General features: G+C 47.6%; 16 non-coding genes across 16 annotated transcripts; all 16 read right to left on the bottom strand.

Annotated features, from left to right (window-relative positions):
* Positions 1-108: 108 nt before the first annotated feature.
* On the bottom strand, positions 109-298 carry LOC142727764 (U2 spliceosomal RNA). The gene has a single exon (XR_012877234.1). It is a non-coding gene; the product is annotated as a U2 spliceosomal RNA (small nuclear RNA).
* A 1,125-nt stretch (positions 299-1,423) lies between these two features.
* Positions 1,424-1,614, bottom strand: LOC142727739 (U2 spliceosomal RNA). Its single transcript, XR_012877212.1, has one exon. It is a non-coding gene; the product is annotated as a U2 spliceosomal RNA (small nuclear RNA).
* A 1,132-nt stretch (positions 1,615-2,746) lies between these two features.
* Positions 2,747-2,937, bottom strand: LOC142727810 (U2 spliceosomal RNA). Its single transcript, XR_012877274.1, has one exon. It is a non-coding gene; the product is annotated as a U2 spliceosomal RNA (small nuclear RNA).
* Positions 2,938-4,070: 1,133 nt separating this feature from the next.
* LOC142727763 (U2 spliceosomal RNA) lies at positions 4,071-4,260 on the bottom strand. The gene has a single exon (XR_012877233.1). It is a non-coding gene; the product is annotated as a U2 spliceosomal RNA (small nuclear RNA).
* Positions 4,261-5,378: 1,118 nt separating this feature from the next.
* Positions 5,379-5,569, bottom strand: LOC142727727 (U2 spliceosomal RNA). Its single transcript, XR_012877201.1, has one exon. It is a non-coding gene; the product is annotated as a U2 spliceosomal RNA (small nuclear RNA).
* Positions 5,570-6,691: 1,122 nt separating this feature from the next.
* On the bottom strand, positions 6,692-6,882 carry LOC142727734 (U2 spliceosomal RNA). The gene has a single exon (XR_012877207.1). It is a non-coding gene; the product is annotated as a U2 spliceosomal RNA (small nuclear RNA).
* A 1,135-nt stretch (positions 6,883-8,017) lies between these two features.
* Positions 8,018-8,208, bottom strand: LOC142727715 (U2 spliceosomal RNA). Its single transcript, XR_012877190.1, has one exon. It is a non-coding gene; the product is annotated as a U2 spliceosomal RNA (small nuclear RNA).
* Positions 8,209-9,329: 1,121 nt separating this feature from the next.
* LOC142727738 (U2 spliceosomal RNA) lies at positions 9,330-9,520 on the bottom strand. The gene has a single exon (XR_012877211.1). It is a non-coding gene; the product is annotated as a U2 spliceosomal RNA (small nuclear RNA).
* A 1,132-nt stretch (positions 9,521-10,652) lies between these two features.
* LOC142727798 (U2 spliceosomal RNA) lies at positions 10,653-10,843 on the bottom strand. The gene has a single exon (XR_012877263.1). It is a non-coding gene; the product is annotated as a U2 spliceosomal RNA (small nuclear RNA).
* Positions 10,844-11,970: 1,127 nt separating this feature from the next.
* Positions 11,971-12,160, bottom strand: LOC142727761 (U2 spliceosomal RNA). Its single transcript, XR_012877232.1, has one exon. It is a non-coding gene; the product is annotated as a U2 spliceosomal RNA (small nuclear RNA).
* Positions 12,161-13,281: 1,121 nt separating this feature from the next.
* On the bottom strand, positions 13,282-13,472 carry LOC142727726 (U2 spliceosomal RNA). The gene has a single exon (XR_012877200.1). It is a non-coding gene; the product is annotated as a U2 spliceosomal RNA (small nuclear RNA).
* A 1,132-nt stretch (positions 13,473-14,604) lies between these two features.
* Positions 14,605-14,795, bottom strand: LOC142727786 (U2 spliceosomal RNA). The gene has a single exon (XR_012877252.1). It is a non-coding gene; the product is annotated as a U2 spliceosomal RNA (small nuclear RNA).
* Positions 14,796-15,930: 1,135 nt separating this feature from the next.
* LOC142727714 (U2 spliceosomal RNA) lies at positions 15,931-16,121 on the bottom strand. Its single transcript, XR_012877189.1, has one exon. It is a non-coding gene; the product is annotated as a U2 spliceosomal RNA (small nuclear RNA).
* Positions 16,122-17,242: 1,121 nt separating this feature from the next.
* LOC142727737 (U2 spliceosomal RNA) lies at positions 17,243-17,433 on the bottom strand. Its single transcript, XR_012877210.1, has one exon. It is a non-coding gene; the product is annotated as a U2 spliceosomal RNA (small nuclear RNA).
* Positions 17,434-18,565: 1,132 nt separating this feature from the next.
* Positions 18,566-18,756, bottom strand: LOC142727736 (U2 spliceosomal RNA). Its single transcript, XR_012877209.1, has one exon. It is a non-coding gene; the product is annotated as a U2 spliceosomal RNA (small nuclear RNA).
* Positions 18,757-19,888: 1,132 nt separating this feature from the next.
* On the bottom strand, positions 19,889-20,078 carry LOC142727772 (U2 spliceosomal RNA). Its single transcript, XR_012877242.1, has one exon. It is a non-coding gene; the product is annotated as a U2 spliceosomal RNA (small nuclear RNA).
* Between the last annotated feature and the right edge of the window lie 502 nt (positions 20,079-20,580).

The raw sequence follows: 20,580 nt of genomic DNA, 5'->3' as shown, positions 1-20,580 counted from the left end.
ACAGGTGTTGAAATAATGGGATTAAAAGGGGAGATCCCATCCGAAAGACAAAAACAATGGCAAACACAAAAAGCACTTTTGGAATCTGATTTTAGTAAACACATAAGGAAAGGGTGCACCGGTCCTGGAAATACTGCAATACCAGGTCAATGCGTGGAGTGGACAGAGCAAGCTCTATTTCCATCTCCCTGTTCTAAAAATCCATTTAATATATGGTCCCCAGATAGGGACGTATCAGATATTAAACTGATAAGAACAGATACTACACTTGATCTTAGCCAAAAGGCCGAGAAGCGATAACCCGAACGTGCCGCGCGTTTTGCTTCTTTTGCTTGCACCACAATGCAGTGCTGAAAGAGGAGGAATCGACATAAAAACGCCTTCCTGGCAACGCCCAAATGCCCTCCTGCCGTGCAAACACTGGCAGCAGCAGCAGCAGCAGCAGTAAGTGCATGCCCACTGACACCCCTTCTCCTTTCACACCTTGTATCAGCTTTAATCCAGTCCAGTGCTGCCTGCTGAGCAGCACTGACCAACACTGCCTGGTCCCAGGCTTTTATCTCTGAGGCCCCATTATGATGTCAGAAAGCTGGCTCTGGCTCCTGAGGTCTCCACTATGACACGTGCAAAGTTCCGTCTGAACTTTATATAAGACGGTGCGGCTCAGTCAGTCACTCAGTGTTGCCTGAGAGGGCAACACTGCAACAGCCGGCCCCCAGGCTGTCTTTTTTTTGCACAGCTAGTTGCCTCCAGGAGGCCACAAGAGGGAGACAAGGGACTGCAAAATGGAAAATAGGCATCCACCAACTTTACAGACAACTTGTTCTCCTTGCTCCTACAACCTCCATCCTTGCACAGTTTGTTATTCTTCCAGGTAACATAGTAACAAATCCAAATTGCTGCTCTCTTTGTAGGCAAGCAAGGGTTTGTTGCAACTGCAATTCTTACTTCTTCTTGAAATGTAGGGACCACAGTACATTCCATCACATCCATCTAGTGTACACAGGTAGGTCCATTGTGACGGGCGGGCGGGCGGGCGGGCTGGCTGCTTTAATGGCTGTTTGCTGTTCCCCTACTCCACTCCACTATTTGACTATGGTGCTGCATCAATCAGTGGCTGGCTCAGGTGCAGCTCTTTAACCTACCTAGGAGGGAGGGCGGAGAGAAGACAAGGAAGGTGAATGAGCTGTTCCAATGTGAAATGCCGGAAACACAGAAACACAGACGACACAAAACAAGAGGTGGCAATGTATTAATTAATTGCATTTAATAAATTAGCTCATTATCACACATGACTGTACAAATGCATTGTCCAACAGGTGTTGAAATAATGGGATTAAAAGGGGAGATCCCATCCGAAAGACAAAAACAATGGCAAACACAAAAAGCACTTTTGGAATCTGATTTTAGTAAACACATAAGGAAAGGGTGCACCGGTCCTGGAAATACTGCAATACCAGGTCAATGCGTGGAGTGGACAGAGCAAGCTCTATTTCCATCTCCCTGTTCTAAAAATCCATTTCATATATGGTCCCCAGATAGGGGACGTATCAGATATTAAACTGATAAGAACAGATACTACACTTGATCTTAGCCAAAAGGCCGAGAAGCGATAACCCAAACGTGCCGCGCGTTTTGCTTCTTTTGCTTGCACCACAATGCAATGCTGAAAGAGGAGGAATCGACATAAAAACGCCTTCCTGGCAACGCCCAAATGCCCTCCTGACGTGCAAACACTGGCAGCAGCAGCAGCAGCAGCAGCAGTAAGTGCATGCCCACTGCCACCCCTTCTCCTTTCACACCTTGTATCAGCTTTAATCCAGTCCAGTGCTGCCTGCTGAGCAGCACTGACCAACACTGCCTGGGCCCAGGCTTTTATCTCTGAGGCCCCATTATGATGTCAGAAAGCTGGCTCTGGCTCCTGAGGTCTCCACTATGACACGTGCAAAGTTCCGTCTGAACTTTATATAAGACGGTGCGGCTCAGTCAGTCACTCAGTGTTGCCTGAGAGGGCAACACTGCAACAGCCGGCCCCCAGGCTGTCTTTTTTTTGCACAGCTAGTTGCCTCCAGGAGGCCACAAGAGGGAGACAAGGGACTGCAAAATGGAAAATAGGCATCCACCAACTTTACAGACAACTTGTTCTCCTTGCTCCTACAACCTCCATCCTTGCACAGTTTGTTATTCTTCCAGGTAACATAGTAACAAATCCAAATTGCTGCTCTCTTTGTAGGCAAGGAAGGGTTTGTTGCAACTGCAATTCTTACTTCTTCTTGAAATGTATGGACCACAGTACATTCCATCACATCCATCTAGTGTACACAGGTAGGTCCATTGTGACGGGCGGGCGGGCGGGCGGGCGGGCTGGCTGCTTTAATGGCTGTTTGCTGTTCCCCTACTCCACTCCACTATTTGACTATGGTGCTGCATCAATCAGTGGCTGGCTCAGGTGCAGCTCTTTAACCTACCTAGGAGGGAGGGCGGAGAGAAGACAAGGAAGGTGAATGAGCTGTTCCAATGTGAAATGCCGGAAACACAGAAACACAGACGACACAAAACAAGAGGTGGCAATGTATTAATTAATTGCATTTAATAAATTAGCTCATTATCACACATGACTGTACAAATGCATTGTCCAACAGGTGTTGAAATAATGGGATTAAAAGGGGAGATCCCATCCGAAAGACAAAAACAATGGCAAACACAAAAAGCACTTTTGGAATCTGATTTTAGTAAACACATAAGGAAAGGGTGCACCGGTCCTGGAAATACTGCAATACCAGGTCAATGCGTGGAGTGGACAGAGCAAGCTCTATTTCCATCTCCCTGTTCTAAAAATCCATTTAATATATGGTCCCCAGATAGGGGACGTATCAGATATTAAACTGATAAGAACAGATACTACACTTGATCTTAGCCAAAAGGCCGAGAAGCGATAACCCGAACGTGCCGCGCGTTTTGCTTCTTTTGCTTGCACCACAATGCAGTGCTGAAAGAGGAGGAATCGACATAAAAACGCCTTCCTGGCAACGCCCAAATGCCCTCCTGCCGTGCAAACACTGGCAGCAGCAGCAGCAGCAGCAGTAAGTGCATGCCCACTGCCACCCCTTCTCCTTTCACACCTTGTATCAGCTTTAATCCAGTCCAGTGCTGCCTGCTGAGCAGCACTGACCAACACTGCCTGGGCCCAGGCTTTTATCTCTGAGGCCCCATTATGATGTCAGAAAGCTGGCTCTGGCTCCTGAGGTCTCCACTATGACACGTGCAAAGTTCCGTCTGAACTTTATATAAGACGGTGCGGCTCAGTTAGTCACTCAGTGTTGCCTGAGAGGGCAACACTGCAACAGCCGGCCCCCAGGCTGTCTTTTTTTTGCACAGCTAGTTGCCTCCAGGAGGCCACAAGAGGGAGACAAGGGACTGCAAAATGGAAAATAGGCATCCACCAACTTTACAGACAACTTGTTCTCCTTGCTCCTACAACCTCCATCCTTGCACAGTTTGTTATTCTTCCAGATAACATAGTAACAAATCCAAATTGCTGTTCTCTTTGTAGGCAAGCAAGGGTTTGTTGCAACTGCAATTCTTACTTCTTCTTGAAATGTAGGGACCACAGTACATTCCATCACATCCATCTAGTGTACACAGGTAGGTCCATTGTGACGGGCGGGCGGGCGGGCGGGCGGGCTGGCTGGCTGCTTTAATGGCTGTTTGCTGTTCCCCTACTCCACTCCACTATTTGACTATGGTGCTGCATCAATCAGTGGCTGGCTCAGGTGCAGCTCTTTAACCTACCTAGGAGGGAGGGCGGAGAGAAGACAAGGAAGGTGAATGAGCTGTTCCAATGTGAAATGCCGGAAACACAGAAACACAGACGACACAAAACAAGAGGTGGCAATGTATTAATTAATTGCATTTAATAAATTAGCTCATTATCACACATGACTGTACAAATGCATTGTCCAACAGGTGTTGAAATAATGGGATTAAAAGGGGAGATCCCATCCGAAAGACAAAAACAATGGCAAACACAAAAAGCACTTTTGGAATCTGATTTTAGTAAACACATAAGGAAAGGGTGCACCGGTCCTGGAAATACTGCAATACCAGGTCAATGCGTGGAGTGGACAGAGCAAGCTCTATTTCCATCTCCCTGTTCTAAAAATCCATTTAATATATGGTCCCCAGATAGGGACGTATCAGATATTAAACTGATAAGAACAGATACTACACTTGATCTTAGCCAAAAGGCCGAGAAGCGATAACCCGAACGTGCCGCGCGTTTTGCTTCTTTTGCTTGCACCACAATGCAGTGCTGAAAGAGGAGGAATCGACATAAAAACGCCTTCCTGGCAACGCCCAAATGCCCTCCTGCCGTGCAAACACTGGCAGCAGCAGCAGCAGCAGTAAGTGCATGCCCACTGCCACCCCTTCTCCTTTCACACCTTGTATCAGCTTTAATCCAGTCCAGTGCTGCCTGCTGAGCAGCACTGACCAACACTGCCTGGTCCCAGGCTTTTATCTCTGAGGCCCCATTATGATGTCAGAAAGCTGGCTCTGGCTCCTGAGGTCTCCACTATGACACGTGCAAAGTTCCGTCTGAACTTTATATAAGACGGTGCGGCTCAGTCAGTCACTCAGTGTTGCCTGAGAGGGCAACACTGCAACAGCCGGCCCCCAGGCTGTCTTTTTTTTGCACAGCTAGTTGCCTCCAGGAGGCCACAAGAGGGAGACAAGGGACTGCAAAATGGAAAATAGGCATCCACCAACTTTACAGACAACTTGTTCTCCTTGCTCCTACAACCTCCATCCTTGCACAGTTTGTTATTCTTCCAGGTAACATAGTAACAAATCCAAATTGCTGCTCTCTTTGTAGGCAAGCAAGGGTTTGTTGCAACTGCAATTCTTACTTCTTCTTGAAATGTAGGGACCACAGTACATTCCATCACATCCATCTAGTGTACACAGGTAGGTCCATTGTGACGGGCGGGCGGGCGGGCTGGCTGCTTTAATGGCTGTTTGCTGTTCCCCTACTCCACTCCACTATTTGACTATGGTGCTGCATCAATCAGTGGCTGGCTCAGGTGCAGCTCTTTAACCTACCTAGGAGGGAGGGCGGAGAGAAGACAAGGAAGGTGAATGAGCTGTTCCAATGTGAAATGCCGGAAACACAGAAACACAGACGACACAAAACAAGAGGTGGCAATGTATTAATTAATTGCATTTAATAAATTAGCTCATTATCACACATGACTGTACAAATGCATTGTCCAACAGGTGTTGAAATAATGGGATTAAAAGGGGAGATCCCATCCGAAAGACAAAAACAATGGCAAACACAAAAAGCACTTTTGGAATCTGATTTTAGTAAACACATAAGGAAAGGGTGCACCGGTCCTGGAAATACTGCAATACCAGGTCAATGCATGGAGTGGACAGAGCAAGCTCTATTTCCATCTCCCTGTTCTAAAAATCCATTTAATATATGGTCCCCAGATAGGGGACGTATCAGATATTAAACTGATAAGAACAGATACTACACTTGATCTTAGCCAAAAGGCCGAGAAGCGATAACCCGAACGTGCCGCGCGTTTTGCTTCTTTTGCTTGCACCACAATGCAGTGCTGAAAGAGGAGGAATCGACATAAAAACGCCTTCCTGGCAACGCCCAAATGCCCTCCTGCCGTGCAAACACTGGCAGCAGCAGCAGCAGCAGCAGTAAGTGCATGCCCACTGCCACCCCTTCTCCTTTCACACCTTGTATCAGCTTTAATCCAGTCCAGTGCTGCCTGCTGAGCAGCACTGACCAACACTGCCTGGGCCCAGGCTTTTATCTCTGAGGCCCCATTATGATGTCAGAAAGCTGGCTCTGGCTCCTGAGGTCTCCACTATGACACGTGCAAAGTTCCGTCTGAACTTTATATAAGACGGTGCGGTCAGTCAGTCACTCAGTGTTGCCTGAGAGGGCAACACTGCAACAGCCGGCCCCCAGGCTGTCTTTTTTTTGCACAGCTAGTTGCCTCCAGGAGGCCACAAGAGGGAGACAAGGGACTGCAAAATGGAAAATAGGCATCCACCAACTTTACAGACAACTTGTTCTCCTTGCTCCTACAACCTCCATCCTTGCACAGTTTGTTATTCTTCCAGGTAACATAGTAACAAATCCAAATTGCTGTTCTCTTTGTAGGCAAGCAAGGGTTTGTTGCAACTGCAATTCTTACTTCTTCTTGAAATGTAGGGACCACAGTACATTCCATCACATCCATCTAGTGTACACAGGTAGGTCCATTGTGACGGGCGGGCGGGCGGGCTGGCTGCTTTAATGGCTGTTTGCTGTTCCCCTACTCCACTCCACTATTTGACTATGGTGCTGCATCAATCAGTGGCTGGCTCAGGTGCAGCTCTTTAACCTACCTAGGAGGGAGGGCGGAGAGAAGACAAGGAAGGTGAATGAGCTGTTCCAATGTGAAATGCCGGAAACACAGAAACACAGACGACACAAAACAAGAGGTGGCAATGTATTAATTAATTGCATTTAATAAATTAGCTCATTATCACACATGACTGTACAAATGCATTGTCCAACAGGTGTTGAAATAATGGGATTAAAAGGGGAGATCCCATCCGAAAGACAAAAACAATGGCAAACACAAAAAGCACTTTTGGAATCTGATTTTAGTAAACACATAAGGAAAGGGTGTGCACCGGTCCTGGAAATACTGCAATACCAGGTCAATGCGTGGAGTGGACAGAGCAAGCTCTATTTCCATCTCCCTGTTCTAAAAATCCATTTAATATATGGTCCCCAGATAGGGGACGTATCAGATATTAAACTGATAAGAACAGATACTACACTTGATCTTAGCCAAAAGGCCGAGAAGCGATAACCCGAACGTGCCGCGCGTTTTGCTTCTTTTGCTTGCGCCACAATGCAGTGCTGAAAGAGGAGGAATCGACATAAAAACGCCTTCCTGGCAACGCCCAAATGCCCTCCTGCCGTGCAAACACTGGCAGCAGCAGCAGCAGCAGCAGCAGCAGTAAGTGCATGCCCACTGCCACCCCTTCTCCTTTCACACCTTGTATCAGCTTTAATCCAGTCCAGTGCTGCCTGCTGAGCAGCACTGACCAACACTGCCTGGGCCCAGGCTTTTATCTCTGAGGCCCCATTATGATGTCAGAAAGCTGGCTCTGGCTCCTGAGGTCTCCACTATGACACGTGCAAAGTTCCGTCTGAACTTTATATAAGACGGTGCGGCTCAGTCAGTCACTCAGTGTTGCCTGAGAGGGCAACACTGCAACAGCCGGCCCCCAGGCTGTCTTTTTTTTGCACAGCTAGTTGCCTCCAGGAGGCCACAAGAGGGAGACAAGGGACTGCAAAATGGAAAATAGGCATCCACCAACTTTACAGACAACTTGTTCTCCTTGCTCCTACAACCTCCATCCTTGCACAGTTTGTTATTCTTCCAGGTAACATAGTAACAAATCCAAATTGCTGCTCTCTTTGTAGGCAAGGAAGGGTTTGTTGCAACTGCAATTCTTACTTCTTCTTGAAATGTAGGGACCACAGTACATTCCATCACATCCATCTAGTGTACACAGGTAGGTCCATTGTGACGGGCGGGCGGGCGGGCGGGCGGGCTGGCTGCTTTAATGGCTGTTTGCTGTTCCCCTACTCCACTCCACTATTTGACTATGGTGCTGCATCAATCAGTGGCTGGCTCAGGTGCAGCTCTTTAACCTACCTAGGAGGGAGGGCGGAGAGAAGACAAGGAAGGTGAATGAGCTGTTCCAATGTGAAATGCCGGAAACACAGAAACACAGACGACACAAAACAAGAGGTGGCAATGTATTAATTAATTGCATTTAATAAATTAGCTCATTATCACACATGACTGTACAAATGCATTGTCCAACAGGTGTTGAAATAATGGGATTAAAAGGGGAGATCCCATCCGAAAGACAAAAACAATGGCAAACACAAAAAGCACTTTTGGAATCTGATTTTAGTAAACACATAAGGAAAGGGTGCACCGGTCCTGGAAATACTGCAATACCAGGTCAATGCATGGAGTGGACAGAGCAAGCTCTATTTCCATCTCCCTGTTCTAAAAATCCATTTAATATATGGTCCCCAGATAGGGGACATATCAGATATTAAACTGATAAGAACAGATACTACACTTGATCTTAGCCAAAAGGCCGAGAAGCGATAACCCGAACGTGCCGCGCGTTTTGCTTCTTTTGCTTGCACCACAATGCAGTGCTGAAAGAGGAGGAATCGACATAAAAACGCCTTCCTGGCAACGCCCAAATGCCCTCCTGCCGTGCAAACACTGGCAGCAGCAGCAGCAGCAGCAGTAAGTGCATGCCCACTGCCACCCCTTCTCCTTTCACACCTTGTATCAGCTTTAATCCAGTCCAGTGCTGCCTGCTGAGCAGCACTGACCAACACTGCCTGGTCCCAGGCTTTTATCTCTGAGGCCCCATTATGATGTCAGAAAGCTGGCTCTGGCTCCTGAGGTCTCCACTATGACACGTGCAAAGTTCCGTCTGAACTTTATATAAGACGGTGCGGCTCAGTCAGTCACTCAGTGTTGCCTGAGAGGGCAACACTGCAACAGCCGGCCCCCAGGCTGTCTTTTTTTTGCACAGCTAGTTGCCTCCAGGAGGCCACAAGAGGGAGACAAGGGACTGCAAAATGGAAAATAGGCATCCACCAACTTTACAGACAACTTGTTCTCCTTGCTCCTACAACCTCCATCCTTGCACAGTTTGTTATTCTTCCAGGTAACATAGTAACAAATCCAAATTGCTGCTCTCTTTGTAGGCAAGCAAGGGTTTGTTGCAACTGCAATTCTTACTTCTTCTTGAAATGTAGGGACCACAGTACATTCCATCACATCCATCTAGTGTACACAGGTAGGTCCATTGTGACGGGCGGGCGGGCGGGCTGGCTGCTTTAATGGCTGTTTGCTGTTCCCCTACTCCACTCCACTATTTGACTATGGTGCTGCATCAATCAGTGGCTGGCTCAGGTGCAGCTCTTTAACCTACCTAGGAGGGAGGGCGGAGAGAAGACAAGGAAGGTGAATGAGCTGTTCCAATGTGAAATGCCGGAAACACAGAAACACAGACGACACAAAACAAGAGGTGGCAATGTATTAATTAATTGCATTTAATAAATTAGCTCATTATCACACATGACTGTACAAATGCATTGTCCAACAGGTGTTGAAATAATGGGATTAAAAGGGGAGATCCCATCCGAAAGACAAAAACAATGGCAAACACAAAAAGCACTTTTGGAATCTGATTTTAGTAAACACATAAGGAAAGGGTGCACCGGTCCTGGAAATACTGCAATACCAGGTCAATGCGTGGAGTGGACAGAGCAAGCTCTATTTCCATCTCCCTGTTCTAAAAATCCATTTCATATATGGTCCCCAGATAGGGGACGTATCAGATATTAAACTGATAAGAACAGATACTACACTTGATCTTAGCCAAAAGGCCGAGAAGCGATAACCCAAACGTGCCGCGCGTTTTGCTTCTTTTGCTTGCACCACAATGCAGTGCTGAAAGAGGAGGAATCGACATAAAAACGCCTTCCTGGCAACGCCCAAATGCCCTCCTGCCGTGCAAACACTGGCAGCAGCAGCAGCAGCAGCACCAGTAAGTGCATGCCCACTGCCACCCCTTCTCCTTTCACACCTTGTATCAGCTTTAATCCAGTCCAGTGCTGCCTGCTGAGCAGCACTGACCAACACTGCCTGGGCCCAGGCTTTTATCTCTGAGGCCCCATTATGATGTCAGAAAGCTGGCTCTGGCTCCTGAGGTCTCCACTATGACACGTGCAAAGTTCCGTCTGAACTTTATATAAGACGGTGCGGCTCAGTCAGTCACTCAGTGTTGCCTGAGAGGGCAACACTGCAACAGCCGGCCCCCAGGCTGTCTTTTTTTTGCACAGCTAGTTGCCTCCAGGAGGCCACAAGAGGGAGACAAGGGACTGCAAAATGGAAAATAGGCATCCACCAACTTTACAGACAACTTGTTCTCCTTGCTCCTACAACCTCCATCCTTGCACAGTTTGTTATTCTTCCAGGTAACATAGTAACAAATCCAAATTGCTGCTCTCTTTGTAGGCAAGGAAGGGTTTGTTGCAACTGCAATTCTTACTTCTTCTTGAAATGTAGGGACCACAGTACATTCCATCACATCCATCTAGTGTACACAGGTAGGTCCATTGTGACGGGCGGGCGGGCGGGCGGGCGGGCTGGCTGCTTTAATGGCTGTTTGCTGTTCCCCTACTCCACTCCACTATTTGACTATGGTGCTGCATCAATCAGTGGCTGGCTCAGGTGCAGCTCTTTAACCTACCTAGGAGGGAGGGCGGAGAGAAGACAAGGAAGGTGAATGAGCTGTTCCAATGTGAAATGCCGGAAACACAGAAACACAGACGACACAAAACAAGAGGTGGCAATGTATTAATTAATTGCATTTAATAAATTAGCTCATTATCACACATGACTGTACAAATGCATTGTCCAACAGGTGTTGAAATAATGGGATTAAAAGGGGAGATCCCATCCGAAAGACAAAAACAATGGCAAACACAAAAAGCACTTTTGGAATCTGATTTTAGTAAACACATAAGGAAAGGGTGCACCGGTCCTGGAAATACTGCAATACCAGGTCAATGCGTGGAGTGGACAGAGCAAGCTCTATTTCCATCTCCCTGTTCTAAAAATCCATTTAATATATGGTCCCCAGATAGGGGACGTATCAGATATTAAACTGATAAGAACAGATACTACACTTGATCTTAGCCAAAAGGCCGAGAAGCGATAACCCGAACGTGCCGCGCGTTTTGCTTCTTTTGCTTGCACCACAATGCAGTGCTGAAAGAGGAGGAATCGACATAAAAACGCCTTCCTGGCAACGCCCAAATGCCCTCCTGCCGTGCAAACACTGGCAGCAGCAGCAGCAGTAAGTGCATGCCCACTGCCACCCCTTCTCCTTTCACACCTTGTATCAGCTTTAATCCAGTCCAGTGCTGCCTGCTGAGCAGCACTGACCAACACTGCCTGGGCCCAGGCTTTTATCTCTGAGGCCCCATTATGATGTCAGAAAGCTGGCTCTGGCTCCTGAGGTCTCCACTATGACACGTGCAAAGTTCCGTCTGAACTTTATATAAGACGGTGCGGCTCAGTTAGTCACTCAGTGTTGCCTGAGAGGGCAACACTGCAACAGCCGGCCCCCAGGCTGTCTTTTTTTTGCACAGCTAGTTGCCTCCAGGAGGCCACAAGAGGGAGACAAGGGACTGCAAAATGGAAAATAGGCATCCACCAACTTTACAGACAACTTGTTCTCCTTGCTCCTACAACCTCCATCCTTGCACAGTTTGTTATTCTTCCAGATAACATAGTAACAAATCCAAATTGCTGTTCTCTTTGTAGGCAAGCAAGGGTTTGTTGCAACTGCAATTCTTACTTCTTCTTGAAATGTAGGGACCACAGTACATTCCATCACATCCATCTAGTGTACACAGGTAGGTCCATTGTGACGGGCGGGCGGGCGGGCGGGCGGGCTGGCTGGCTGCTTTAATGGCTGTTTGCTGTTCCCCTACTCCACTCCACTATTTGACTATGGTGCTGCATCAATCAGTGGCTGGCTCAGGTGCAGCTCTTTAACCTACCTAGGAGGGAGGGCGGAGAGAAGACAAGGAAGGTGAATGAGCTGTTCCAATGTGAAATGCCGGAAACACAGAAACACAGACGACACAAAACAAGAGGTGGCAATGTATTAATTAATTGCATTTAATAAATTAGCTCATTATCACACATGACTGTACAAATGCATTGTCCAACAGGTGTTGAAATAATGGGATTAAAAGGGGAGATCCCATCCGAAAGACAAAAACAATGGCAAACACAAAAAGCACTTTTGGAATCTGATTTTAGTAAACACATAAGGAAAGGGTGCACCGGTCCTGGAAATACTGCAATACCAGGTCAATGCGTGGAGTGGACAGAGCAAGCTCTATTTCCATCTCCCTGTTCTAAAAATCCATTTAATATATGGTCCCCAGATAGGGACGTATCAGATATTAAACTGATAAGAACAGATACTACACTTGATCTTAGCCAAAAGGCCGAGAAGCGATAACCCGAACGTGCCGCGCGTTTTGCTTCTTTTGCTTGCACCACAATGCAGTGCTGAAAGAGGAGGAATCGACATAAAAACGCCTTCCTGGCAACGCCCAAATGCCCTCCTGCCGTGCAAACACTGGCAGCAGCAGCAGCAGCAGCAGTAAGTGCATGCCCACTGCCACCCCTTCTCCTTTCACACCTTGTATCAGCTTTAATCCAGTCCAGTGCTGCCTGCTGAGCAGCACTGACCAACACTGCCTGGTCCCAGGCTTTTATCTCTGAGGCCCCATTATGATGTCAGAAAGCTGGCTCTGGCTCCTGAGGTCTCCACTATGACACGTGCAAAGTTCCGTCTGAACTTTATATAAGACGGTGCGGCTCAGTCAGTCACTCAGTGTTGCCTGAGAGGGCAACACTGCAACAGCCGGCCCCCAGGCTGTCTTTTTTTTGCACAGCTAGTTGCCTCCAGGAGGCCACAAGAGGGAGACAAGGGACTGCAAAATGGAAAATAGGCATCCACCAACTTTACAGACAACTTGTTCTCCTTGCTCCTACAACCTCCATCCTTGCACAGTTTGTTATTCTTCCAGGTAACATAGTAACAAATCCAAATTGCTGCTCTCTTTGTAGGCAAGCAAGGGTTTGTTGCAACTGCAATTCTTACTTCTTCTTGAAATGTAGGGACCACAGTACATTCCATCACATCCATCTAGTGTACACAGGTAGGTCCATTGTGACGGGCGGGCGGGCGGGCTGGCTGCTTTAATGGCTGTTTGCTGTTCCCCTACTCCACTCCACTATTTGACTATGGTGCTGCATCAATCAGTGGCTGGCTCAGGTGCAGCTCTTTAACCTACCTAGGAGGGAGGGCGGAGAGAAGACAAGGAAGGTGAATGAGCTGTTCCAATGTGAAATGCCGGAAACACAGAAACACAGACGACACAAAACAAGAGGTGGCAATGTATTAATTAATTGCATTTAATAAATTAGCTCATTATCACACATGACTGTACAAATGCATTGTCCAACAGGTGTTGAAATAATGGGATTAAAAGGGGAGATCCCATCCGAAAGACAAAAACAATGGCAAACACAAAAAGCACTTTTGGAATCTGATTTTAGTAAACACATAAGGAAAGGGTGCACCGGTCCTGGAAATACTGCAATACCAGGTCAATGCATGGAGTGGACAGAGCAAGCTCTATTTCCATCTCCCTGTTCTAAAAATCCATTTAATATATGGTCCCCAGATAGGGGACGTATCAGATATTAAACTGATAAGAACAGATACTACACTTGATCTTAGCCAAAAGGCCGAGAAGCGATAACCCGAACGTGCCGCGCGTTTTGCTTCTTTTGCTTGCACCACAATGCAGTGCTGAAAGAGGAGGAATCGACATAAAAACGCCTTCCTGGCAACGCCCAAATGCCCTCCTGCCGTGCAAACACTGGCAGCAGCAGCAGCAGCAGCAGTAAGTGCATGCCCACTGCCACCCCTTCTCCTTTCACACCTTGTATCAGCTTTAATCCAGTCCAGTGCTGCCTGCTGAGCAGCACTGACCAACACTGCCTGGGCCCAGGCTTTTATCTCTGAGGCCCCATTATGATGTCAGAAAGCTGGCTCTGGCTCCTGAGGTCTCCACTATGACACGTGCAAAGTTCCGTCTGAACTTTATATAAGACGGTGCGGTCAGTCAGTCACTCAGTGTTGCCTGAGAGGGCAACACTGCAACAGCCGGCCCCCAGGCTGTCTTTTTTTTGCACAGCTAGTTGCCTCCAGGAGGCCACAAGAGGGAGACAAGGGACTGCAAAATGGAAAATAGGCATCCACCAACTTTACAGACAACTTGTTCTCCTTGCTCCTACAACCTCCATCCTTGCACAGTTTGTTATTCTTCCAGGTAACATAGTAACAAATCCAAATTGCTGTTCTCTTTGTAGGCAAGCAAGGGTTTGTTGCAACTGCAATTCTTACTTCTTCTTGAAATGTAGGGACCACAGTACATTCCATCACATCCATCTAGTGTACACAGGTAGGTCCATTGTGACGGGCGGGCGGGCGGGCGGGCGGGCTGGCTGGCTGCTTTAATGGCTGTTTGCTGTTCCCCTACTCCACTCCACTATTTGACTATGGTGCTGCATCAATCAGTGGCTGGCTCAGGTGCAGCTCTTTAACCTACCTAGGAGGGAGGGCGGAGAGAAGACAAGGAAGGTGAATGAGCTGTTCCAATGTGAAATGCCGGAAACACAGAAACACAGACGACACAAAACAAGAGGTGGCAATGTATTAATTAATTGCATTTAATAAATTAGCTCATTATCACACATGACTGTACAAATGCATTGTCCAACAGGTGTTGAAATAATGGGATTAAAAGGGGAGATCCCATCCGAAAGACAAAAACAATGGCAAACACAAAAAGCACTTTTGGAATCTGATTTTAGTAAACACATAAGGAAAGGGTGCACCGGTCCTGGAAATACTGCAATACCAGGTCAATGCGTGGAGTGGACAGAGCAAGCTCTATTTCCATCTCCCTGTTCTAAAAATCCATTTAATATATGGTCCCCAGATAGGGGACGTATCAGATATTAAACTGATAAGAACAGATACTACACTTGATCTTAGCCAAAAGGCCGAGAAGCGATAACCCGAACGTGCCGCGCGTTTTGCTTTTTTTGCTTGCACCACAATGCAGTGCTGAAAGAGGAGGAATCGACATAAAAACGCCTTCCTGGCAACGCCCAAATGCCCTCCTGCCGTGCAAACACTGGCAGCAGCAGCAGCAGCAGCAGCAGCAGTAAGTGCATGCCCACTGCCACCCCTTCTCCTTTCACACCTTGTATCAGCTTTAATCCAGTCCAGTGCTGCCTGCTGAGCAGCACTGACCAACACTGCCTGGGCCCAGGCTTTTATCTCTGAGGCCCCATTATGATGTCAGAAAGCTGGCTCTGGCTCCTGAGGTCTCCACTATGACACGTGCAAAGTTCCGTCTGAACTTTATATAAGACGGTGCGGCTCAGTCAGTCACTCAGTGTTGACTGAGAGGGCAACACTGCAACAGCCGGCCCCCAGGCTGTCTTTTTTTTGCACAGCTAGTTGCCTCCAGGAGGCCACAAGAGGGAGACAAGGGACTGCAAAATGGAAAATAGGCATCCACCAACTTTACAGACAACTTGTTCTCCTTGCTCCTACAACCTCCATCCTTGCACAGTTTGTTATTCTTCCAGGTAACATAGTAACAAATCCAAATTGCTGCTCTCTTTGTAGGCAAGGAAGGGTTTGTTGCAACTGCAATTCTTACTTCTTCTTGAAATGTAGGGACCACAGTACATTCCATCACATCCATCTAGTGTACACAGGTAGGTCCATTGTGACGGGCGGGCGGGCGGGCGGGCGGGCTGGCTGCTTTAATGGCTGTTTGCTGTTCCCCTACTCCACTCCACTATTTGACTATGGTGCTGCATCAATCAGTGGCTGGCTCAGGTGCAGCTCTTTAACCTACCTAGGAGGGAGGGCGGAGAGAAGACAAGGAAGGTGAATGAGCTGTTCCAATGTGAAATGCCGGAAACACAGAAACACAGACGACACAAAACAAGAGGTGGCAATGTATTAATTAATTGCATTTAATAAATTAGCTCATTATCACACATGACTGTACAAATGCATTGTCCAACAGGTGTTGAAATAATGGGATTAAAAGGGGAGATCCCATCCGAAAGACAAAAACAATGGCAAACACAAAAAGCACTTTTGGAATCTGATTTTAGTAAACACATAAGGAAAGGGTGCACCGGTCCTGGAAATACTGCAATACCAGGTCAATGCATGGAGTGGACAGAGCAAGCTCTATTTCCATCTCCCTGTTCTAAAAATCCATTTAATATATGGTCCCCAGATAGGGGACATATCAGATATTAAACTGATAAGAACAGATACTACACTTGATCTTAGCCAAAAGGCCGAGAAGCGATAACCCGAACGTGCCGCGCGTTTTGCTTCTTTTGCTTGCACCACAATGCAGTGCTGAAAGAGGAGGAATCGACATAAAAACGCCTTCCTGGCAACGCCCAAATGCCCTCCTGCCGTGCAAACACTGGCAGCAGCAGCAGCAGCAGCAGTAAGTGCATGCCCACTGCCACCCCTTCTCCTTTCACACCTTGTATCAGCTTTAATCCAGTCCAGTGCTGCCTGCTGAGCAGCACTGACCAACACTGCCTGGTCCCAGGCTTTTATCTCTGAGGCCCCATTATGATGTCAGAAAGCTGGCTCTGGCTCCTGAGGTCTCCACTATGACACGTGCAAAGTTCCGTCTGAACTTTATATAAGACGGTGCGGCTCAGTCAGTCACTCAGTGTTGCCTGAGAGGGCAACACTGCAACAGCCGGCCCCCAGGCTGTCTTTTTTTTGCACAGCTAGTTGCCTCCAGGAGGCCACAAGAGGGAGACAAGGGACTGCAAAATGGAAAATAGGCATCCACCAACTTTACAGACAACTTGTTCTCCTTGCTCCTACAACCTCCATCCTTGCACAGTTTGTTATTCTTCCAGGTAACATAGTAACAAATCCAAATTGCTGCTCTCTTTGTAGGCAAGCAAGGGTTTGTTGCAACTGCAATTCTTACTTCTTCTTGAAATGTAGGGACCACAGTACATTCCATCACATCCATCTAGTGTACACAGGTAGGTCCATTGTGACGGGCGGGCGGGCGGGCTGGCTGCTTTAATGGCTGTTTGCTGTTCCCCTACTCCACTCCACTATTTGACTATGGTGCTGCATCAATCAGTGGCTGGCTCAGGTGCAGCTCTTTAACCTACCTAGGAGGGAGGGCGGAGAGAAGACAAGGAAGGTGAATGAGCTGTTCCAATGTGAAATGCCGGAAACACAGAAACACAGACGACACAAAACAAGAGGTGGCAATGTATTAATTAATTGCATTTAATAAATTAGCTCATTATCACACATGACTGTACAAATGCATTGTCCAACAGGTGTTGAAATAATGGGATTAAAAGGGGAGATCCCATCCGAAAGACAAAAACAATGGCAAACACAAAAAGCACTTTTGGAATCTGATTTTAGTAAACACATAAGGAAAGGGTGCACCGGTCCTGGAAATACTGCAATACCAGGTCAATGCGTGGAGTGGACAGAGCAAGCTCTATTTCCATCTCCCTGTTCTAAAAATCCATTTCATATATGGTCCCCAGATAGGGGACGTATCAGATATTAAACTGATAAGAACAGATACTACACTTGATCTTAGCCAAAAGGCCGAGAAGCGATAACCCAAACGTGCCGCGCGTTTTGCTTCTTTTGCTTGCACCACAATGCAGTGCTGAAAGAGGAGGAATCGACATAAAAACGCCTTCCTGGCAACGCCCAAATGCCCTCCTGCCGTGCAAACACTGGCAGCAGCAGCAGCAGCAGCACCAGTAAGTGCATGCCCACTGCCACCCCTTCTCCTTTCACACCTTGTATCAGCTTTAATCCAGTCCAGTGCTGCCTGCTGAGCAGCACTGACCAACACTGCCTGGGCCCAGGCTTTTATCTCTGAGGCCCCATTATGATGTCAGAAAGCTGGCTCTGGCTCCTGAGGTCTCCACTATGACACGTGCAAAGTTCCGTCTGAACTTTATATAAGACGGTGCGGCTCAGTCAGTCACTCAGTGTTGCCTGAGAGGGCAACACTGCAACAGCCGGCCCCCAGGCTGTCTTTTTTTTGCACAGCTAGTTGCCTCCAGGAGGCCACAAGAGGGAGACAAGGGACTGCAAAATGGAAAATAGGCATCCACCAACTTTACAGACAACTTGTTCTCCTTGCTCCTACAACCTCCATCCTTGCACAGTTTGTTATTCTTCCAGGTAACATAGTAACAAATCCAAATTGCTGCTCTCTTTGTAGGCAAGCAAGGGTTTGTTGCAACTGCAATTCTTACTTCTTCTTGAAATGTAGGGACCACAGTACATTCCATCACATCCATCTAGTGTACACAGGTAGGTCCATTGTGACGGGCGGGCGGGCGGGCGGGCGGGCTGGCTGCTTTAATGGCTGTTTGCTGTTCCCCTACTCCACTCCACTATTTGACTATGGTGCTGCATCAATCAGTGGCTGGCTCAGGTGCAGCTCTTTAACCTACCTAGGAGGGAGGGCGGAGAGAAGACAAGGAAGGTGAATGAGCTGTTCCAATGTGAAATGCCGGAAACACAGAAACACAGACGACACAAAACAAGAGGTGGCAATGTATTAATTAATTGCATTTAATAAATTAGCTCATTATCACACATGACTGTACAAATGCATTGTCCAACAGGTGTTGAAATAATGGGATTAAAAGGGGAGATCCCATCCGAAAGACAAAAACAATGGCAAACACAAAAAGCACTTTTGGAATCTGATTTTAGTAAACACATAAGGAAAGGGTGCACCGGTCCTGGAAATACTGCAATACCAGGTCAATGCGTGGAGTGGACAGAGCAAGCTCTATTTCCATCTCCCTGTTCTAAAAATCCATTTCATATATGGTCCCCAGATAGGGGACGTATCAGATATTAAACTGATAAGAACAGATACTACACTTGATCTTAGCCAAAAGGCCGAGAAGCGATAACCCAAACGTGCCGCGCGTTTTGCTTCTTTTGCTTGCACCACAATGCAGTGCTGAAAGAGGAGGAATCGACATAAAAACGCCTTCCTGGCAACGCCCAAATGCCCTCCTGCCGTGCAAACACTGGCAGCAGCAGCAGCAGCAGCACCAGTAAGTGCATGCCCACTGCCACCCCTTCTCCTTTCACACCTTGTATCAGCTTTAATCCAGTCCAGTGCTGCCTGCTGAGCAGCACTGACCAACACTGCCTGGGCCCAGGCTTTTATCTCTGAGGCCCCATTATGATGTCAGAAAGCTGGCTCTGGCTCCTGGGTCTCCACTATGACACGTGCAAAGTTCCGTCTGAACTTTATATAAGACGGTGCGGCTCAGTCAGTCACTCAGTGTTGCCTGAGAGGGCAACACTGCAACAGCCGGCCCCCAGGCTGTCTTTTTTTTGCACAGCTAGTTGCCTCCAGGAGGCCACAAGAGGGAGACAAGGGACTGCAAAATGGAAAAATAGGCATCCACCAACTTTACAGACAACTTGTTCTCCTTGCTCCTACAACCTCCATCCTTGCACAGTTTGTTATTCTTCCAGGTAACATAGTAACAAATCCAAATTGCTGCTCTCTTTGTAGGCAAGGAAGGGTTTGTTGCAACTGCAATTCTTACTTCTTCTTGAAATGTAGGGACCACAGTACATTCCATCACATCCATCTAGTGTACACAGGTAGGTCCATTGTGACGGGCGGGCGGGCGGGCGGGCGGGCTGGCTGCTTTAATGGCTGTTTGCTGTTCCCCTACTCCACTCCACTATTTGACTATGGTGCTGCATCAATCAGTGGCTGGCTCAGGTGCAGCTCTTTAACCTACCTAGGAGGGAGGGCGGAGAGAAGACAAGGAAGGTGAATGAGCTGTTCCAATGTGAAATGCCGGAAACACAGAAACACAGACGACACAAAACAAGAGGTGGCAATGTATTAATTAATTGCATTTAATAAATTAGCTCATTATCACACATGACTGTACAAATGCATTGTCCAACAGGTGTTGAAATAATGGGATTAAAAGGGGAGATCCCATCCGAAAGACAAAAACAATGGCAAACACAAAAAGCACTTTTGGAATCTGATTTTAGTAAACACATAAGGAAAGGGTGCACCGGTCCTGGAAATACTGCAATACCAGGTCAATGCATGGAGTGGACAGAGCAAGCTCTATTTCCATCTCCCTGTTCTAAAAATCCATTTAATATATGGTCCCAGATAGGGGACGTATCAGATATTAAACTGATAAGAACAGATACTACACTTGATCTTAGCCAAAAGGCCGAGAAGCGATAACCCGAACGTGCCGCGCGTTTTGCTTCTTTTGCTTGCACCACAATGCAGTGCTGAAAGAGGAGGAATCGACATAAAAACGCCTTCCTGGCAACGCCCAAATGCCCTCCTGCCGTGCAAACACTGGCAGCAGCAGCAGCAGCAGCAGTAAGTGCATGTCCACTGCCACCCCTTCTCCTTTCACACCTTGTATCAGCTTTAATCCAGTCCAGTGCTGCCTGCTGAGCAGCACTGACCAACACTGCCTGGGCCCAGGCTTTTATCTCTGAGGCCCCATTATGATGTCAGAAAGCTGGCTCTGGCTCCTGAGGTCTCCACTATGACACGTGCAAAGTTCCGTCTGAACTTTATATAAGACGGTGCGGTCAGTCAGTCACTCAGTGTTGCCTGAGAGGGCAACACTGCAACAGCCGGCCCCCAGGCTGTCTTTTTTTTGCACAGCTAGTTGCCTCCAGGAGGCCACAAGAGGGAGACAAGGGACTGCAAAATGGAAAATAGGCATC

The sequence above is a fragment of the Rhinoderma darwinii genome, unplaced genomic scaffold, assembly GCF_050947455.1.
Source record: "Rhinoderma darwinii isolate aRhiDar2 unplaced genomic scaffold, aRhiDar2.hap1 Scaffold_649, whole genome shotgun sequence".
Taxonomy (NCBI): Eukaryota; Metazoa; Chordata; class Amphibia; order Anura; family Rhinodermatidae; genus Rhinoderma; species Rhinoderma darwinii.
Note: the sequence above shows the minus strand (reverse complement) of the source record. Positions and strands in the feature narration are given on the sequence as shown.